The following is a 20,695-nucleotide window of genomic DNA, read 5'->3' as shown; positions in this document are numbered from 1 at the left end:
AGAGTACTCACTCTCCAGTAGCCTAGCAAAATCAGAATCCCTGTTGCAAATATTTCTGCCTTCTCATTAACAAGCCCATTCACCACTAGAATTTCTGCTCCCATGAACACCAAAAGAGAGCTTTCAAATACTGATAACCCCAAGGACACACTAGATTTTGATTTCATTTATCTGGACATTAATAGATATGAATAGAAACAGACTCAATTCCTGCAAAATTATGATTCTTTTTCTATTAAGAAAGTTCTTTGAAGAGCTATTACTTCTGCTTTATTCATGTTCTGCACACACACACAGAAAGATCCTTATGCCTTTCTACTGCCTTTTCTTTTAAGACTTATTCTGCTTCTAATAGTTCATGCTTTTTTTACTGTGGTCAAGGTTTTTTCAAAGGTCTTTTTGCATATTCATTATAGCATAAAGTATATTTTTCAAGCCCTACATGCAATTTCCCTCAGCACTACTGTCCAGCTGTGGTTTTCTCCCCAGAATCATCTTTCATTCAATAAACATGAAATATTTAGCAGGACAATCCTTGTTCCTAGCATTAGCAAGAGGAAGCCCAGGGACTTAAAAAAGACAAACAAGCATAAAACCAACCAAACCAAAAGAGAAACACCAGAGTAAAGTGTTTTGAATTAAAGAATTTCTGAAACATTCAAATCTTTTAGAAAAATCAATTTACAGTTGTTTGGTACATTGTGTCAGAGGTTCTAATTATTTCATTCTGGAGAAGTAACTCAAGCAGTGTATATATTCACAATAAGGCACCTATGCCTTCAGTGACTTATGTTGGCTAAACCTCCGGCTGTCCCCATTTGATTCTGTTTTAAAATATGACTACTGAATCATTCTTTTAAGCAAAATTGCACTGCACTCAGCATATTAATTCTGTCCATTTATTGAGGGCTTTTTTTCCTTCACATCCCCCAGCACTCCTCAGAAATACCATACAAAACCTCTTCTGAGACTCAGCATCAAAGATCACCCGTCATAGAAAGTCCCAACTCCAAATTCTGTTTCGAAAATTACAGGGAGTTGTTCTAAGAGATTATTTATTTTAGAAAGACAAGATTTTCTCTGAAATTCTTCTACCAAGACTCTAGCAATCACTGCACTGAGGTAAAAATGACTACTTGGACCAGAGGGATTTGCCACCATGCACTTCAATCTTGGTGACAACCTATACTATAAGCACTTTTTGAGAAATTTCTCATGAAATGTCACGCCAAAGGCTAATTTTCTTCTCTCTTTTTTTGTGATTTGTGGCTCAATTTGCATGATTTTGCACTCAATCTATAGTGCAAGTTGTCAAATAGAAGCTGTAATTCAGAATTAGCACTCTGAAGAGCTCAGATTCATTGGAAAACCTGCAAAATCAATTTAAGGTGTCATTCTCATGAAAGCTGAAATTTACCTTTCAAAATGAGCTCCACACAATCCAGAAAAAAATATTTTTACATATTTTAGTAATAGTATTTCATAATACTATACATACCTAGACAGCTGTTTGCTATACATATTTTAGTAATAGTATTTCATAATACTATACATACCTAGACAGCTGTTTGCTATACTTATATTCAAAAACCTATTACTTCTAAAGCAAAGCCTTGATTGTCTTAAAAATGTGGGGATTTTGTAAATATTACAGCATCCCTGCCTCTGGTGAGGGGGAATTTGGAACTCTTTAAAGTCTCTTCCAACAAAGTCTGCCTCCTGCTGATATGAATAGCAGCCTGTAAACCTAATTGTGATCAAGTCCAGTAATTAACTTTAGTAGTAAATATGGGGTTTGATCAATTTCAAGAGCTTTTTCCAACCTCAGCAATTTACATTATGTTAAACTTAGACCAGGACCAATATTCTTTAATTTTAAAAGGTAAAAATTTGGTATTTACTGTAAAACTATATCTTATTTCGGATTTTTCAAATTTCATTTCATATAGTCTGATTTGAAATACATTGAATTTTTTTTAAAAATACTCTGTTTTTATGAAGGTCATCAAAGCACAACAAAGGATGAGTATGTCATCTTGGTTGGGTATGTGAATGTTATTTCTTTATTCTACGTAATTTAATCATCAAACTTATTCATCTCATGAGACTGTAATTTCCCTTCAAGTGCAATTATATTTCACAGTATGCCTGCTGATTAGGCAGAAACAGAAATAATTCATCAGAAAATTACAAAAAGAATTAATCATCACCAACATGTAAAGTAAAAATACGATATTCAGCAGCCAATAAATAATTAAATCCCTTCTTTCCAAATCCACCAAAGCTTAATAGGAGGCATGTATACATGTGCCAATAAAGAAAAAGGATCGTATAACCACCCATTAGGGGTTTCCATTTTGAATTGTGCAAGACAGATAGATAATTTATTTCTTGTTTCTTTACAAAGCACTAGTTTAATAGATTATGTAGAAGACAGCCCCTTGTAGTATAAATATGTATTTTATTGCAAATTTTGCCTCAATCTGCAACCCTAAAATTCTAAAATGGAAAAATTAAAAGACAGTAATAAAATATTAATTACTATTCTTACTTCCCATGTGAGAGTCTCACAGAAAAACGAAGTCCCAAACAATTCTTTAGAAAATTGTATCCAGATCCTGTAAATATATGTGCATATGTAAATATCTATTACTTTCTGTAAGGCTACTCAAAAATGGGCTCAAAAAATCTTTGCAGGAGTCAGACCTGAAATTCAGTATCTCCAGTCATTATGTCACTTAGAGGTAGAATTTTTTTCCCTCATGTCAAACAGTTTATAAACTAGAAAAGTCCATCACAGCATACTTAAAGTCCCTGTAAGAGAGAGCAAACAAAAAGCCATCTACAAGTCACTAAAGAGATCATTTAGATCACAAACTAAAATGTCAGATTCACAGAAGTTTGTCTTTCAGAACAATATTAATTTCAACATATGTAAACCAAGATATCTTCAGGCATCCTGAGGTTCATGACAGCCACGATCCATTTGTTCCAGATGAAGTCACATAGCTGGCACATACAACACAGAAGTAAGGGCAATAATATACTCAGAAACAATTCATGACACATGGTTACATTAAAATCTTGCAAGTGGTCACCAATAATGATAGAAATCAAGAATGTACCCGTGCTGCTGAACTGAGGGCCTGTTCAGACTCTGGAGGAGATGATGGCAAAGGGACCATGCAGTGACAACAGAACTCCCCATCACAGATTGCCAATACTTAAATGAGATGTACAAAGGAGCTACGTCAAGCAGCTAAAAATACTCTTGAGAACTACAGAAAAATTATAGAAGTGCCAACTAAGGAGTTGTAATGGGTTTTTTGCACAGATACACAATATTTTCATTGCATCCCGGAGACTTAATAAAGCAGAACTTCATGAGGAATAATGTGGAATGAGCCTGAAAGCACATACTGGAGAAGAGGTAAGATTTTTCTCAACAGCAGAAAACATGTATCTTATACATATTTTACTCATATGTATAACCTATTTACATGAGAACTATCCATTAACCCCTGTGTAGTAAATACATGTTTACATAGGTATCACATGTCTCCATTTCCTCATAAATAGATATTATGATATCTAGATAACTAGATGGCATGAAGAAAACTAGATAAGTTTTCCTTGGTTAAGTTCTTAAAAGCCCTGAAAGTAATAAAAAATAGTAATTCCCAAGAACAAGTAAAGGAGTAAAGCACTATAAGGTCATCTCACACTGATCAGATAACACAGATAAAGTTATTCCCAATATTGGAAAAATCACACAGAAGGGATTAGCTAAATAAAAAATTTAAAAAATCAGCAAGTTATCTCTCCAAAGATTAAAATAATATTTTTACTTACAAGGGAAATTTAAGATTTTAAGATACATATAAATAAATGTATAAATATCATAAAAATCATTAAATGTTACAATTTATAGTTTCCAAGTATAAAAATATATGGCATAAAATCAGTCTAGACTTGTCTATCATTAAAAGTTACAGAACAATTTAAAAACAAAACAAAAGAAGGTTTCTTTTTACAGGTCTACTTGCACAAAACACCTGTGTACAGAATCTGTGTATTTACATATGGTGTAAATAAATTTGAGATTGAATTAAGAATTTCAAATAACAAGAGATATTTTCACCGGAAATTCACATTATATTTACAAAAATGCAATAACAATTAATAACATTTTCCATATGAACGCTTATATTTGCACTTCATTTCACTGCTTCATCAACAATTTTACCAATAAAAGATCAAAATTTATTATAAATTTGAACATACAAGAAAAGAACTAGCAGCATCCACCACCACAGTATCTATTACAAAGAATATATGCAAAATATTAAAAGAGTGAAACAAATGTAATGTGATGTGGCTGTGGTACTTGGAAACCTATATAAATCATGCTATGATTCAGAAAATCACTTCAAATATATACATTTCAACTTCAGCACCACTGAGTCAAGCACAAGTTTTGCACTATTAAACAATGGGCTTAAATATCACTAGTACTGGTTAGAGTGATAGAGCTGGATCATACCCAATGGAAAAGTCAAGAAGATTAAGCCACATCCTACAGATAAAAACAATAGCCTCAGAATCTATAGATTCAAAGTGGTTTTTAAGCACTGTAAAAAACACCATCCAAGATCTTTCAACAAGGGCATGCAGAGCTCACAAATTATTAAATAAAAACCATGAAGTTCTGCCACATTTAGTACTATGAAAGATAATTCATATAATCTGCTGCAGCTATCCAAAATAAAAAGTGGTTCTGTATGCAACTATGGCAACCCATATCTTAAAATGGAAGCATGGAGCTGCTCTGCATTATATAGCAAATGTATGTAATACAGAGCTATGAAAGAACTAATGCTCCATGCTCAAATTCTCTCCTGATTTCAGACTTTAGAAGTGAAGAAGGAGTAACTGCTGCCTAAACGGGGCTTTATGAAAGTTAGACTAAGCTAATTGGCCCAGCTCCTTTTATACTCAAAGGAGACACATGGAAATTTGCCAGACTGAACCAACCCCATGAGAGAGTTATCTCCTTATGCCTTTTACTAACGTGTTCACAAAAGAAATATGGCTTCTGTTATGAAAATAATAGATATACCATGCAAAAAATAAATTTTCTGGATGGCATTAAACCTTTCACTAGTGATTTTTATGTTTGAAAAAGAAAATATAATGCCTATAAAAGACTAACATTGGGAAAAGCAACACTGTGACTGATTCTGACCTCACTGACAACTCCTGTAATAAAGTCCATATTCTGAGTAAGATGAATACTTCAGTAATTGTGTCTTATAAAAAGTTGCACAATTTCTTAATATAGATTTGGAATTATTAATCAGTCTTGGTATCCCAAGCTTCTGCTGGTTTCTCTACACAGCAAAACCTCTTAGGAAATACTAAAACCATTTCTTTTGCGCCCAGCACACTTCATGGCTACACTGAACCATAGCAAATGTACTTTCCTGTTATCAAACTGACTTATACTATCCAGAAAGAAGTAACAATAAAAATAGAAGTGCAGTGCATTTCAGCCATGTAACAAGAAGAAAGAGGAAAAAAGGAATAACACCATTTATTTTACTTTTGGTTTGTTTTTTTTTTCCTGCACCACGGAAGTGGCTGTAAAATTAAACAGTATTTAAATAGCATCAGAGCTAACTCAAACTTTCAAAATACAAAAAAGTCAACGGAAATGTCAGTGTAATCAAACCTTTCATGAGCTTCACTGATCACTTAGCTATTTTTTCAATATCTGTTGCATCCAAATACGTATCTGACTTACTTAAATAATTATCAACAATTAGGAAGATAACCTATATTAAATCTGAAAGGGCATTCAAAATAAATCACTTTTTTTGCTGAGATCTAAATCTGAAAAATCATATGAAAGTGTGACTTTTAGTTATTTTTTGATACTGAAAAGAGGTTTAGTGTAACTAATTTAAATCAGCAAAATACCTTGTATTGTTATTAACTTACTTAATTTGTGAAACCAGTATGAACTGCATCTGAAAAGAAAAGCGCCATAGGCTTCTGCTTGTATAAGCCTCGCTGCAGTTAAGGTGTGTCTAATACAAGTATTGTGACCAAGGAATGTACTATCCAGCCCTTCCTAGAACAGACAATACAAACTTGTTTCAAGCTCCTAATTTTAAAACTCTCAATATTTTTAATTACCAACCTGCTACTTGTTATCTTAAAACTGAATATTGGATACATTTTTAGAAATACTCATCTGCAAGTGCCCTGTTGACCTGTCTGCACTTACAATTATTGAAAAGGAAAAAAAAAAAAAAAAAAAGGAGGAGCACTCATGTACAAAATTCCCAATGTTTTATGTTTTAAATGGATTTGAATAAAAACTACTACTTCTATACCAGAACATAAATGGAGCATATGGTGCTACACATTTCTCTATTAAAGGAGCTATAAACTGAAGAAGTAGAACCTAAAACACTTTTCTATATCATTTAATCAGTCTGCAAGTTATACCACCCATTGTGTTACTTCCTTACGTGAAAATAATTAAAATTACAGCACTACAACTTCTACTAATTGCATTAATATGTAACAGACTGAACCAGAGTCTTGAGCTACCTTTATACTTGAAAAAAGGCATTGAGGAGGACTCAAGGAACTACAGGCTGTTCACCCAAAGTCCCTGAGACAGTCAAGCAGCAAACTCCCAAGAAAAGATTTCAACAGACATGAAAGATGTGTGCCATTTGTGCTGGAACGATTTTTGACCTCCGTTAAAGTACCATAACTTATAATATTAATAGAAATTAAATAATAATTTATTCAAGGTTTTACTGAACTTTCATCTTTGTATTAAAATTAACTACAAATTCATTTATATACACAGATACACTGGCTTTTTTTTTTTCCCTAAATTAAATTTTTAGTTATTAACATATTTTATTTAAAAAATGCATGTGTCAAGAAGTATGCATAAAATATGTTTCTCAATTGTTCAGCTTACTTAAAGTTGACCAAACTTTAGTTGCCATACCAGAAAGTAGAACAATTTTGTTGCCAAAACAGCCAGCGTGCACCAAAGTGTAAACTGTGTTCTTTGTGTACTGATTCAGACTGAGTGCACCTGTGTGGATGAAATTAATCAGATTTATAATTGAACAAAATTATCCAAGGTAGTTTATCTTACAGTGGTGTTTTAGCAGGTAGTGGTCTGTTAACACGGCTTCTCGGATACAGTTTACAATCTGTTCATTAGAGTCGGAACACTAAGCAGGTGCACTTCATTTCCTTGGTTTGTCTGAAAATGTATTCTCATAGTTGAGCAACATGGTCAGGAGACAAGTTCTGCCCAAGTGATATTGTACATGCAATGAATGAAGATGAAAATCTGTTTGCAGGGGTGCAAGTTATTAACAGGAAGCAAATTACCTCATTGGAGGTAAGAAAAAAAACATCGTCCAAATTCTTGGTAGTACATGTCTGCAGTGTTTTATCCAAATATTTTAGATTTTTTTTACTTGATAGAACGTAAAGCGTTTCTTTGGAACATTTATGTGTCTTTTCTTACTAACCATTAATAAGTGTTTTATTTTGTACAGCCTTCCACAGGTTCACTCCATGCTAAACTATATCTTTCACTATTCTTGTAATGGGAAGAAAAGGTAGAAAGGACCCTTAAGAAAGCTACCAATCCACAAAGCATTGTACAGATTAGAAAACTAAACATATTCCTTGAAGAACAGGATAGAAATACAGGAGGTTACCCCTGTGATAATGAACTAGGGGCAAGCTATTCCTTATTTCTTTCAGATTCCCTGCTACGTGATGCCAGATCCACTATAAAACCTTGAGGTGAAACAGGGAATCACAAACAAAAAAATTACCCCATTTGATCTGGTTCAGGTGGCTGATGTGCAAGAACATTATGGCCACAAGCCAGGCAAGACTAAAGTCCAGCAAGTGGAATCCTATCAATGCATACATTATATTGGCCCATATATTCAGATTTCAGTTGGTTGTCATTAACAATTAATAACATTTTAATAGGTAAGTTAGGACAATATCCAGTATTAATGAAGCAGGATTCTGAGTACCTGAGTGTATGAACTGGAAGACAAAGAGTTAAAATCACTTGAGCAAATGGAGCAACTGTTATATGCTAAACTGCTAAGGTTAACTTTTGGCCCCTGGATGATAAGCAGATGCCAACCACTCACTTTTTCCTGTTAAAGATCACAATAAAAAAATTTGGGTTTCAGTGTTCTGAAAAATCAAACCTGACATCTGGTCAGCAATGTGTGGCCCTTTGGTAACATTTACCCTGTTCCTAAAAGATCACAGACTGCAATGAGCTTCCTTCGTGCGGCACCTGCATGCCCTGAACACAGGAGAATGTCCCAGCCTGGTATGGTCCAGTCATTATCACCCGCTACTGGTTTTCCCACTGGGTACTGATAAAGTCCTAAGAAGGCTGCAGAAGACAATCAAGAGGATCTTAGGTTATGGAGCACAAGCTGTTTCCTCTTCTGTCCTGCCAGTTGCAGGGAATGATGGGGCAAGAAATAGTAAAATCATGCAGAATAATACCTAGCTTTGAGACTGGCGTTATTAGCAGAATTTAGGGGGTTTGATTATGGGTTGGTGTATATGACACTGAACCTAATGGCAACAGACAGAATCCATGTTTCTCAAAGGGAAAGAAGATCTTAGCTCTGGGCTTAGCACAGCCCATTGAGAGAGTTTTAACTGGATTTGGAGGGGGAGAGAGCCATAGACTTGACAGACATGAAGTATGTCTGTCATACAGAGGCTTGACAGACATGAAGTATGGGAGGGAGAGAACTATTGCAACCACCCAAGTAGCAAAATGAGGTTTAAAGAACGGACGACACCTCCAGCGAGCACAAGTACCGAGAGGCATAACAGCAAGAATGGTCTGTGGGCCATCCCTTTGTACCCTCACTGGGATTTTGACACAACAGAATACTTCCATAAAGTCCATGTACACAAATGCACATGGCATGGGGAAAAGACAGGAGGAACTAGAGATCTGTGTGCAGTCACAGGGCTTTAATCTCATTGCAATTATAGAGACATTGTGGGACAGCTCACGTGCCTGGAATGTTGTCATAAACAACTGCAAGATGTTTGGGAAAGACAAACTGGGAAAGCAGAGTGATGGAGTTGCCCTCTATATGAGACAACACTTGGAATGTATCAGGCTCTGTCTTGGGGTGGATGATGAGCAAATTGAGAGCTTATGAGTTAGGATAAAAGGGCAGAGTAGCAAGGGTGGCAGTGTCGTGGGTGTTTGCTACAGGCTCCTGGTCAGGAGAAGGGAGTGAACGAGGTCTTGTACAGGCAGCTCAGAGCAGCCTCACAGTCACAGATTCTGGTTCTTGGGGTGGACTTCAACCAGCCTGACACTGCTGGAGAAGTAACACCTTGCAAGCATTGATGGCACTCCCTGACACAGATAGTGGAGGTTCCCACAAGGAATGGTGTGGTCCTCAACCTTGCACTAAAACACAGGGAAAGCCTTGTTGAAGATGGGTCTGACATATAGTAGCAAAGCTGATCTGCCATAGTCTTAATCAATAGAGTTCCTATTTTACCAAGTCATGTTTGCTTATTACCTGCTAAAAGTGAGAATATGTTATATCTTCATGTTAATTGGCAATGCAGAGTTAGTACAACCGTAAAAATGGCCCACATTTGATTATTGCTCACAGATCATCAACAGAAGCTCTCACTAAGGGCCTCTTTCTACCAACATTATCTACCTCATACAAGGTAAAATGAGAAAATTCATCCCTGAGTTCAGACAGTGATGATAAAAACAGAATTAAAGGATACCATATTTTCAAAGTCATTCTAAAAATACGAAAGCTCCCTTACCATATCATTATTTTAGCTTCCGATTTCTAGATATAACTAGGAAAAAAATTTTTGTCTCAATACTAATTTCAGTATTTTTAATTTATGTTATACCTGAAAAAGAAAAATTGAATTATTGGAAAAAATTCATAGGGGTATAAAAAGGTTTGAATCTGAAACGACCCAATTCCTGATTGAAAAAGAAAAATGTTCTATTGAAAATCACTCTCTCCACTACAAAAGGGTGATTTTTAGTCACATTACATTTTCTCATATATTTTCTCAATTTTCACATAAATTATTACCACTAAACCTTAGTTATTGCTCTGCATATTACTGTTTATGGGTATGACATTACATTTATCACCATACACAATTTCCAAAATCTTTATAGAGGTATATCTTGTAGGCTTTCCTACAGATGCACAGGTTGGGAGCTTTAAAATTCCAAATATGTCAGTACCCCCATAGACAGCCTACAAAGTAAGAAAGAACTGTACCCCAAAGGTGTTACTTACTAAGTATATGCTTGTAACAATACTCCAGGTTTACTTATGCTGGATATGTAATAGCATTTTCTGTACTACTTTTTTCTAGATGAACGTATGCTTACATTTAAATATGCATTTACTTACCCCAAATTTGCAGTACTTCTTTTGGCCTGTTACCCAGAATTCTTCTGTTCAAAAAACAGTAACTGTGCTTATAACTTTTCCTGAATATCCTCAGAGACAGAGTATCCCCTTCAACCTATGCCAAAAAGTGTATAGCAGTTAATCCACTGAATATTTAATTGAAATTCCATTATCAGCATTTTCAACATTGGTTTCACTTGGAATTTTACCCATTGAAAATGCATGAATAAATAATATTTACTTTCACATACGCAACTGCTGCAATTGCAAATGCTTTCAAGTAGCTCATACATTTTTTAAAGGGTTTTAATTATTTCTATGCCATTCCTACCACTTTTTCTGAGAGTTACAGAAATACACCAACTGAAATACCAGTAATGTATGCCCTGATGTGCTGAATCATATCTGAAATTTTTGCTATAAATATGTACGGTTATATCTGAATTTGTGCATGAATATGCACACTTATACCACAAAAATACAGAGTGCCAAATTCTATCTTTGGATTCGAGTTTGAGATCAAGACTCAAGTTTTGCTGGAATCTGTCTTATAAATACAAGGAGCTAGCATAAGTGGCTTTGCCTTTTCTCCTGACAGAAAATGCAATCCCAGCAAGTTCATCTTGTAGTAATAGTGGTAGGCATGATGGCCTACAGTGAAAAAGACATCAAATAGAAGACTGTCTTAGTGTCCAGTAGTCAGTTCGCAGTTGGAGGGGCCATTATGTTGTATGTCCTGCTACAGTGGGCATTTACTTAATCACACAATGAGAACATAATTTCAGTTAAAAGCAAATGGAAGAGCTCCCACAACTCAGAGTCTTCGATTAATGTAATAAAGCACGAGTTTAAATCCATTCATACTAAGGGCTAGGACTTGTAACACCCATCTGGCCCTTATCAGTTCAGATGATGCACACCTGGAATTCAGGCTTTTGTGGATCACAGTCTGAGATTCCCTATTTCTACATGCATTCTAAAGGAAGCTTAAGTGACCATGCAGAGATTACAAATGTGACTGAATAACACCATCCTTAAAAAGTAAATGCTATAATTATGATCATAAATCTTTTTGAATCCTGATTACTGTTTTTCAAATCATTGAGTAAACTATTAAATTTCTTCTGCATCAAGTGGAAGAGCCCTTCCCAAGTTTCAGTGTCAACATTCATTTCCTGTGGGTATATTCATGTTCACATAGTCAAAACAGTGACGGTGCTGTCTTTAAAATTAGACTTGCATCTTTTTCTCAATTCATTGACTTAAGTGTACATAAATAGAATAAGTGTAGGCATTCTTTTAAGCATAAATATCACACAGACAAATGATTAATGACAGAGAAATTTTGATGTAGCAGCTATGCCTTTCAGATTAGTCTTTATCTAATAAAATATATATGTGGTACAATTTTATTAAACTTACTAAAGCCAATTATAAAGCACATACTATTTTTGGTGAAGCCAAATTTTCTGCCCGGGAATTCATCTCATGACCCCTAAGAGGTGTCTTTTCCAACACTGGTAAAGGAAGACTAAATTCTCAAGGTTGTAAAAGACAAATTACTATTTAAGAGAGAATGAAAATAAATGTATTCTGATAGGAAGACACACAAAACCAGACTTATTTCAATTCCTTCCATAAGTGTACACAACAAAATCTGTGTGGTTGTACTGCATTTTCATTTTTGGTTGCAAAAGGAAAAAGGAATGTTGTTTGTATACACTAGTTAAGTCAAATGGATGTAAATTTTCAGTTGAAACTGATTTAATGATATTGGCATTTCATGAGTTGCTCCTGTAATAATGACAAAAATTTGATTACTGAATCCTACAGGACTTCCATCATCATTTAATCATACCAATATCCTAAGTAAATGGTTCATTGCAATTTCAGCCACATCAGAAAAAAAAAAAAAAAACCTCACCATTCCACCCCTTAATCAAAAACTACATTAAATGGTTTCATGTTCAGAATCAAAGGCAAAATGCTTGACATTCTGCATGAAAAATCCAGCTTGCATTTAAAATCGGCAAACACTTAAAAAAACACAAGGAAATTTAACAACAGTCACAGTATTTCTGGTATGTGCTGTAATTTTTATTTGCACATTCTCAGGTGGAACCTAGATACATAAAAAACAATTTAGGTCTTCATTGCAGAATTTGTATACTGGTCATTAAAACTTTATTGACTCTAGTTTCATTCTAACTTTTATCCTTAAATTAATCTTAGGGTGTTTTCCTTAATTTTAAATTATGCTCAGTGGTAATGTACAAAGAATTAAATACTCATTCTTTAACTTATGAATCAAAATATCTACAAAATATTATTTACATATGTATTATTCAACAAAATATCTGATCTGAAGGCCTTATCCAAATCGAAACTCTGCTTTAGGCATAGGTATACACTTCAGCAAGGTTTTTACTTAAAGAAGAGCTGGAGGATCTGGCTTAAAGTAGTAAAATAATGAATTATGCTAATTTCATATTCACAAAGACATTCAGCTCTTATAAATAATTTAGCCAAATCAAAATTACTCTTGGTGTATGAAAATGAATTAGAACAAGTGTATGGAACAAAAGTACCACAATTACAATACTAAAACCATTATAACCTTATCCCACTAAAGACTAACATTTATCTTATAAGATTATTGAGAAAATTCTTATTTTAAAGAAACATTGTAATATAATTTTTAATCTTTTTTAAAATTTAAATTAGTTTAAACAAGCATCTTAACCAATGAAAACACTGAAGACACATCATCTGCATTTTTTAGGCATTTTACAAATCAGTAGTTCCTTCTTGCTCTGCTCCTGACACACAGGCTAAATATGCTGGCCTACATTCAGTTCATATCCTTTAACAGGCAGTCATTGCAGCTGCATTTTGACTAACAGAAGACAATAAGCAGTAGTCTTTGATCTACTGTCCAAATGTTTAATTTCCCTTCAAACAGAGTAATAAACCCTTATCTATGAAAATACAGAATTTTACAGTTTAACTTTTGCAAGTCAAATGCAAGTGTGTTGAATTTGATAAAAAGGGTTTACACACAAACGTTCATCAAACATTTTGAGCAAAAAAGGATAAGAGGCAACGAAATAAAAATTAACTAGGCGGCTTTGTTTGAGAAGAATGCTGCAGTACTTAAAGAAAAGTACAAGAATTTTATTAATTAAATTAATAAAATATATATTTGGAAACTACTGAGTACATTTATACATTCTGAGAAAAATATCATTAAAAGTAAAGTTATGACATTCTAGCAATGCAAAATAGCTTTTCTGAAAGATTGATCTGATGCATATTGGTTCTCCAAGCAAATAAAAATACTGATATAGCCCCATGGCTGTGATAAAGAAAAGTGAGCATCATAATTGTGTAGAGCAAGTACACAAATGTAAAAATGAGCACATTTATACATAAATATTTATTATGCCCTCATATTCACATTTAACATTCTTTAATTTTTTTACATATTTCTATTTCTTTTTGTCTAGTGTCTTTGTTTCCATTTCTGAATTCTTCAGCGCTATTTACGTTTCTATATTCTGCATCTGCCTGTCCCATGCTTTACTGAATTATAAGCTTGCTGTACTTTCCTTCTTTCTTATTCATCCTCTCCTTTTATGTTCCATCTTTTCCTACTTTACCATCAAGTGTAATATACTGCTGTCCAGCTTTGCAGTCATCTCGCAATAGGTTGCAGTGGTAAAGATCATCTCCAAAAGATCCAGTGGCAAACTAGATGGATATAAAATGGCAGCACACAATCTCAATTGACTTTACACAATGTGTAGTCAAACGTAATCAGGTTGAAAGCAGATTCATACACACAGAAGACTAAAGTAGGAAACTAAGCTATAAAAGCTGATAAAACTAGTGCTGTTTTTAGTTGTAGTAGGTAACTATCTTCTAGACTTTGCCATGGTTTTTAAAATTATGACCTGCAAAATCAATTACGAAGCAACTGTACCTCAATGCTGAAGCTTGTGTGAACTTTCTAGTAAAATCTTAACAGATGATGTTTCTTGATGGGCAACATCTCTTCCATGAATAAACAGACAACTTCACCTTTCTGGACTGTCAGTCTGGCACCTTTCACAAGCTTTGAGTCCCCTTTAAAATACAAAAATAAAGATTTCACTGTCAAAACAGGTTTGACTTGACAGATGAATTGAGTGAGAGATTTCAGATATGAAGACAGTTCATTGCCCTTCAGCAATCCCTTTCATCTGGGCTGAAGCTGAAAGACAGTAGCATATTTAATTAGATGGTTTTATAAAAAAAAAAAGAAACATAAAAGTAATTTTTTGTCTCAGTCCCTTCCAAACATAAATAAAATAAAATACTACTGTATCCTGATTTGTACATTTCCCCGCCCTATTTTTAAAGTATCTACTACTCTGACTTATATGTTTGGGCAGCTTATCTAGTATAGTAACACTAAAGACATCTTTAATAGAAAACAAAATAGCTAATTTTTTTGTGTTTTAACCAACTAGATATAGTTCTATAAAATTATAAAATAGCTGTTTCTTTATTGTAACTATTATAAAAAAATCTAAGGTGTACAAATATCTATGCATATAAAAGCCCTATTAAACTAAATATAAGAAAAATTAATATAATAAATCAATTTAATGAATTAATGATTTAATGACTTAGCATAATGATCATGAGCTAACAGTACACTAAATAATTTTCATATATTGTCTTTTCTATTGGTTTTTTAAACTATACATGTTTCTGTTTATTAAAGTTTTTATTGAGGAAAATTATATGCACTTAATGATCACTAATATAATTTCTGATTTGCAAGGATAGATAGAATCAGCTCTGCTTTTTTTACTGACAGGGTTCAAAGTTCTATTAAAAATGAATATACATCCATTCAGCATGACACAAAAATTCAGCAGAACACATTCCAACCCTGCCAGAAAGAAAACATGAGAAATTTCAGGCTCACTTTTGAGCATCAGTCTGGTATATACAATTCTGCTTTTTCTCTACCATGACATTAACATTCAAAAACCATATCAATCAAACAAAGTGTTGTATGAGTTCATTGGTGAGAGGCCCTGGTTTGGTTCCACTATTTTATTAAGAGTCTAAAAGAGTAGTAGAAACATAAATCCCTCTGGTAGAGACTCAGCATATTCCCCCACATTGTCCAACTAGCTTACCTGGCTGCTTGAGCAAAGACAATCCAAGAAATTGGTCTGACTTTTCCCCAGGGAGGAGCAAAATCACACTGTCTTTCCCAGTGACTTTCCAATGTAAATTATGGGACCCTTACTATCTCCACCAGTACGTAATTAGCTAATCCTCTGGTGTTAATCAGCCAAGTGACATCTGTTAAATTTGCATACCAGTATTTCCATGCCCCAGCACTGAACAGTTTCAGCAGACTTTAGCAGTCCATCACACTGTTCAACCTTTACAAATAATAGCAAAGAGGATATTGTAAATATAATGTTTTTTCTTTACATTCTAAAAGCACATTAAATCTGGGAAGGAGGAAAATAAGTACTTCAAGATAAACAGAAATTTAGGAAAATTAAGAATTACAAAACTATTTTAAAATGTACTTATGAAACACAAAGTTTATGTTCTTTACCTTCTAATAGCATCAGATCGGTATTTGAAGTTGAGTTGTGCTGTATACTGGCACTAGGTGGTACTAGGTATATTCTTTTCATTAATGTATATTGGCAGAACAGAGGTTATATGTATTATTTCTGAGATCTGTAGAGATCCAGCTGTCCAGCATATACAGAAAAAAATTCTATATTAAAAGCTTAGCATTAGAAGAGATTACCTTTATATTTAAACACTATTTCTTGCACAGGTTCATTAAACTGCAGTAAATGTTATCCTAAAGAAAATTCACAGTTCTACCTTATTTTGTCATCCCATATGGCTGAGTATTTGTCTAAGATAAAGAGTGGTTCTGACAAGCACAATACTGAATAATATTAATTCTACAGCACTTCATCCCAGAATTTATTTATATTGCCTTAAGTCATCACCTATATGTTATCTTGGGTAACTTTTTTCCATAGAATAAAAATATATCCATGATTTTTCAATTGTTATTTTTGTATTTTTAATGGATATTCCTTGAGGTCTACTGGAAGGGTACTTGGCTTTGCTGACTAATGAAACATAAACAGAAAATGTCAAAATAGAGACTAAACAGTTTCAATATATTGATAATTATGCCAAAATAATTTGTTTCCAATTATTTTTTTCCAATTAATAATTTGTTTCCAAGTCTAACCAGTACCAATGTCCTGATTTATTACATCCGTAATATTTTTTACTTTGATTTCTTAAGTTATTTTGGCTTGGCAAAAGTGAGAATGTAACTGCAGCTCTTATGCCTATATTCTCATAATTCAGTCACTCTGTAAAATCACTAACTGCAGGTATCATGCATAGATCCCATTAAGAAATGCTAAACTCTTTTTGATGCATTTTAAAGAATTAAATATTTTCATATAAAACTACAATTTATTCTTTCAATTTCAAAGAAGAAACCATTAAAAACTTATCTCTCCTTTCAAAAGGCAGGTAATGTTTAGACTACATAGTATTTTTACATGCTATTCAGTTGGAAGGACAACATAGCCAGTACATTCCCAAATTCTCATTGTGGCCCTACTTACCCCACCAGTGAGGTGTTATTCCCTTCTGGATTCCAGTTCCCATTTCTGAAACAATTTTGGTCCTCACACAATAGTAAACATCAGAACTAAATAGTATACATCAGGATTGCAAATGATCCAGAATCCTTACATCTGGAAGCTGGTTCCTGTCCCCACCCGGCAGACGCTGACCTCCAGCTAGCTCTGGTCAGCACAGCTACAAGATGTTCCCAGTTCAGATGGGCACGCAGGTTATCTTTACCTGCTGGTTCGGCTTCTCAGCAGCAGGTGGACCAAATAGTGTCGTGACAGCAGCGGCAGTAAGAAAAGGATGGCTCTCATCTTAGCAGGTTAAAAGATGTTTATTCAGGCCCAGCTGTGGGAAGTCCACAGCTGGTCCAAACCTCAGGCCAGAGAGACCAGCGAGCGAGAGAGAGAGAATCCCCACCTCCACCTTATAAGCGGGGGAGGGGTTCAAGGGAGGTTACAACAAGACAACAAATCAGGGGATTCAGGGGGTAACAAGGTGTGCCCACCCCCAAGCCTTGGACCACTAAAATCCAGAGCCAAAGGAATTCCCCCCAGGGGGCCTATCACCTGAAGCCCTCTCCCTGAGATTTTGCAACCCGGGAGGGACCCCAAAGTGATAGACAGGCTGCCCCAGAGAGGGGGGGGAGCAGAGGGGATGGACACAGATAGGTGGGGGGTGAGATGATTGACACAAAACACTTTATTATACAGAAAACACAAAAGGGTTACAGAATTGGGGATACAGTGAAATGAACCATAACATAAACTTCTTATAAAAATAAAAAAATTCTCGCACCACCACACTTACACCTTCCTTTTACTTTAAGAAAAGACTGGATGTGGCACTCAGTGCCATGGTCTGGTTGACAAGGCAGTGTTAGGTTGTAGGTTGGACTCGATCTCAAAGGTCTTTTCCAGCCTAATTGATTCTGTGATACTGCAAGGTTTGCTGCGACTGCTTAGTTGTTAGCAATGCAAGAATTGCATCAGGCAAAGTTTTAGATTTAATGTCCCAATGAATTGCCAGTAGCCAAAGCTTGTATAATATCAGCACAGCGATATTTCTAATATTATGATTTACACATATGGAACTTTCATATATACTAGCAGAGGAAAAAATAAAAGAGAGAGAAAAAGTCAATTGTATAATAATAGAAAAGATTGATATAAAAATCCCATTGAAGGCAAAATATAAATTAATTTTAATCATGAAAATATGACTTTATTTGACAATGTGATCTTTCACATGAAGAGAAATTTTAGAGAATGTAGTTATGAATTTAGCTACAAAAGTTTATGATACAAAAATTTATGATTTACAAAGTTAAGATACAAAAAATAAAAGGATTGCAATAAAAGTCTATAAAATATTAATTGAACAACAGATTACATTTATCTTAATTCAGGAACAGCAGAATAACCAATAAAATTCCAACATAGATAGAAATAAATGTAATTTTTATTATATGACAGATACTTTCAATGTAGTTCTTACTGTTTAAAAAAATAATATCTCAGTAACACTTAGAGAACAATTTCACTTATGCACAGCTACATTAACTCATTAACTAAAAAATTATGTGATAAATCCAGCATAGAAATCAAACTTTGACTAACACAATTAAAGGAAAAAAATCCTTTATAAATGAAGCTCCCTCCACGATTACCCAGTTCTTCCCAGGTGAGAGAAAGATGGGTCTCAGGTTCAGGTGCTCTGTGGCCTCATCATTCTTCATTGAAGTGCATGCTGTGGGTTTGAAACCAATTAAGAAAAGTTTCAGAACTCAGGACTCCCGTTTTCTAATTAAGGCCTTAGACAGCTAAATAGTTTATGAAAATATTTCTCTCTTCTCTATGAACCCTTTCCTTGTGTTTTCTAAAACAGGAGAGTGGTCCAGCTGCCTGTACCCAAATGGTAATGGGACACAGACTCTGAAGAAAGTATTACACCATGAATCTCCGTTTCTCAGAGGTGACTATTTCGAGGTATCATGTCAGCACCTTACTCTAAGGAAGTGAAAATATTTCCAATATACTCATTTTATTAGCATTCTCTAGTTGGGTTTATACAACATTTCATGATGTGTCAGCTGTTGTAAGTCCATTACGCAAAGCCCAGAAATTTCCTTACATGTCCTTCTCCTGCAACAGTTGCACTGATTGCAGTGGATAGATCTGTGCTACAAAAAAGGCAATTCTAGTAAAACTGATGAAAACTGTCTAATCCATTTATTCAAGCCTACTCTGAATGAAAAGAAGACTCAGCCAGTAGAGTTAAGAAAGTAAATAAGGAGTACAAACCAGCAAAAGGAGCAGGCTCAAGGCAGCAGCCTCTTCAGGGTCATTGCTACAGAGGATGATTAATGCTCTGACCTAGATGTGAGTTACGGCTTCTAAGCCAGGTCCAGATGAGTTCACTGGCCATGTCCCAGTTCCATGCCACCATATGATCCAGACACATATAATCTGAAAAGTACATGTGCACCTTGCCCTGGTTGCCTTATGAAAGGGGACGGAACAGGCTCAGTTTAGAGGACACCCAGCTGATCAAGACCCCAAACCTATCCACTATTTAGATGCAGCATTTCAAGTGTAACTCTTCAAAATGAGAAAAGACATTACAATAAATAATTTCTTATTTAATTCAATTATGGGGGGGTCCCAAATAGATTTGATTTCTTGATTTTCATCTTAGTCTTCATCTTCATCTGAAAGATCTCCATCTTTCATCTTTTCATCTTGATTTTCATCTTAAATCTCTGAGTTTATGCCAGAAGTCTTTTCTATAAATCTCACGATATCTAGGAAATCATGAGAACAGGAATCTAGAAACTTTGTAATCTGTGTATTTGACCCATGACTTCCTTACAAGCCTAACAAGAAATTTAAAAGTGGAACAGTCTTTTCTTTTAGCCTGAAATATGCCCAATGAATTAATTTTTTTTCATCTTCTAAACATGAATATTAAATCTCTTACTTTGCTAGTGCAAGTCAGAGAAGTAATAAATTCAACATGAGAAAATTAAGCACTATGAGAATTTGGTGATGACAGTAAATGCAAAAATAATATGAAAAATACACTCAGTTGTTTTCAGATTTAATACACATAATCTGAATTCAAGCATAAATTAAGACAGGTTCATCATGTTGACAGCAATTTTTGTAATATTCTATAGCTCTGACCACATTTTTTTTATAAAATACCTGAAACATACCCTAGCCACATCTTCAAAATGTATATTTAAAATTCATTTTTTAACTACCTCTTGCCCTTTTTAGCTTAGCTCCTCTGGAAGTTGCGTAGAATAATCCTAAAAGAGAAGTTACAAATAATTAAAATTTAAATTATAATTAATTTCTGAAACACTCTCCTCTTTTGGTAATTATACCTAATTGTAGAATACATCAAGACTAGCCCAGCGGAGAAAGACTTAGGAGTGTTTGTGGACAAAAACTCGACCTGGCAACACGATTGCAGTCCAGAAGCCCATTTGTATC

General features: G+C 34.5%; 1 long non-coding RNA gene across 2 annotated transcripts; it reads right to left on the bottom strand.

The window, feature by feature from the left end:
* Positions 1–13,892: 13,892 nt before the first annotated feature.
* LOC120751190 (uncharacterized) lies at positions 13,893–16,263 on the bottom strand. 2 transcript variants are annotated; one of them, XR_005700301.1, is made up of 3 exons: positions 16,138–16,263; positions 14,494–14,636; positions 13,893–14,261 (listed from the first exon to the last, which is right to left on the bottom strand). It is a non-coding gene; the product is annotated as an uncharacterized LOC120751190 (long non-coding RNA). The 2 variants fall into 2 exon arrangements; XR_005700302.1 differs by lacking the exon at positions 16,138–16,263 and adding an exon at positions 15,704–15,801.
* Positions 16,264–20,695: the final 4,432 nt, after the last annotated feature.

Source organism: Hirundo rustica, chromosome 3 (genome assembly GCF_015227805.2).
Source record: "Hirundo rustica isolate bHirRus1 chromosome 3, bHirRus1.pri.v3, whole genome shotgun sequence".
NCBI lineage: Eukaryota > Metazoa > Chordata > Aves > Passeriformes > Hirundinidae > Hirundo > Hirundo rustica.
Note: the sequence above shows the minus strand (reverse complement) of the source record. Positions and strands in the feature narration are given on the sequence as shown.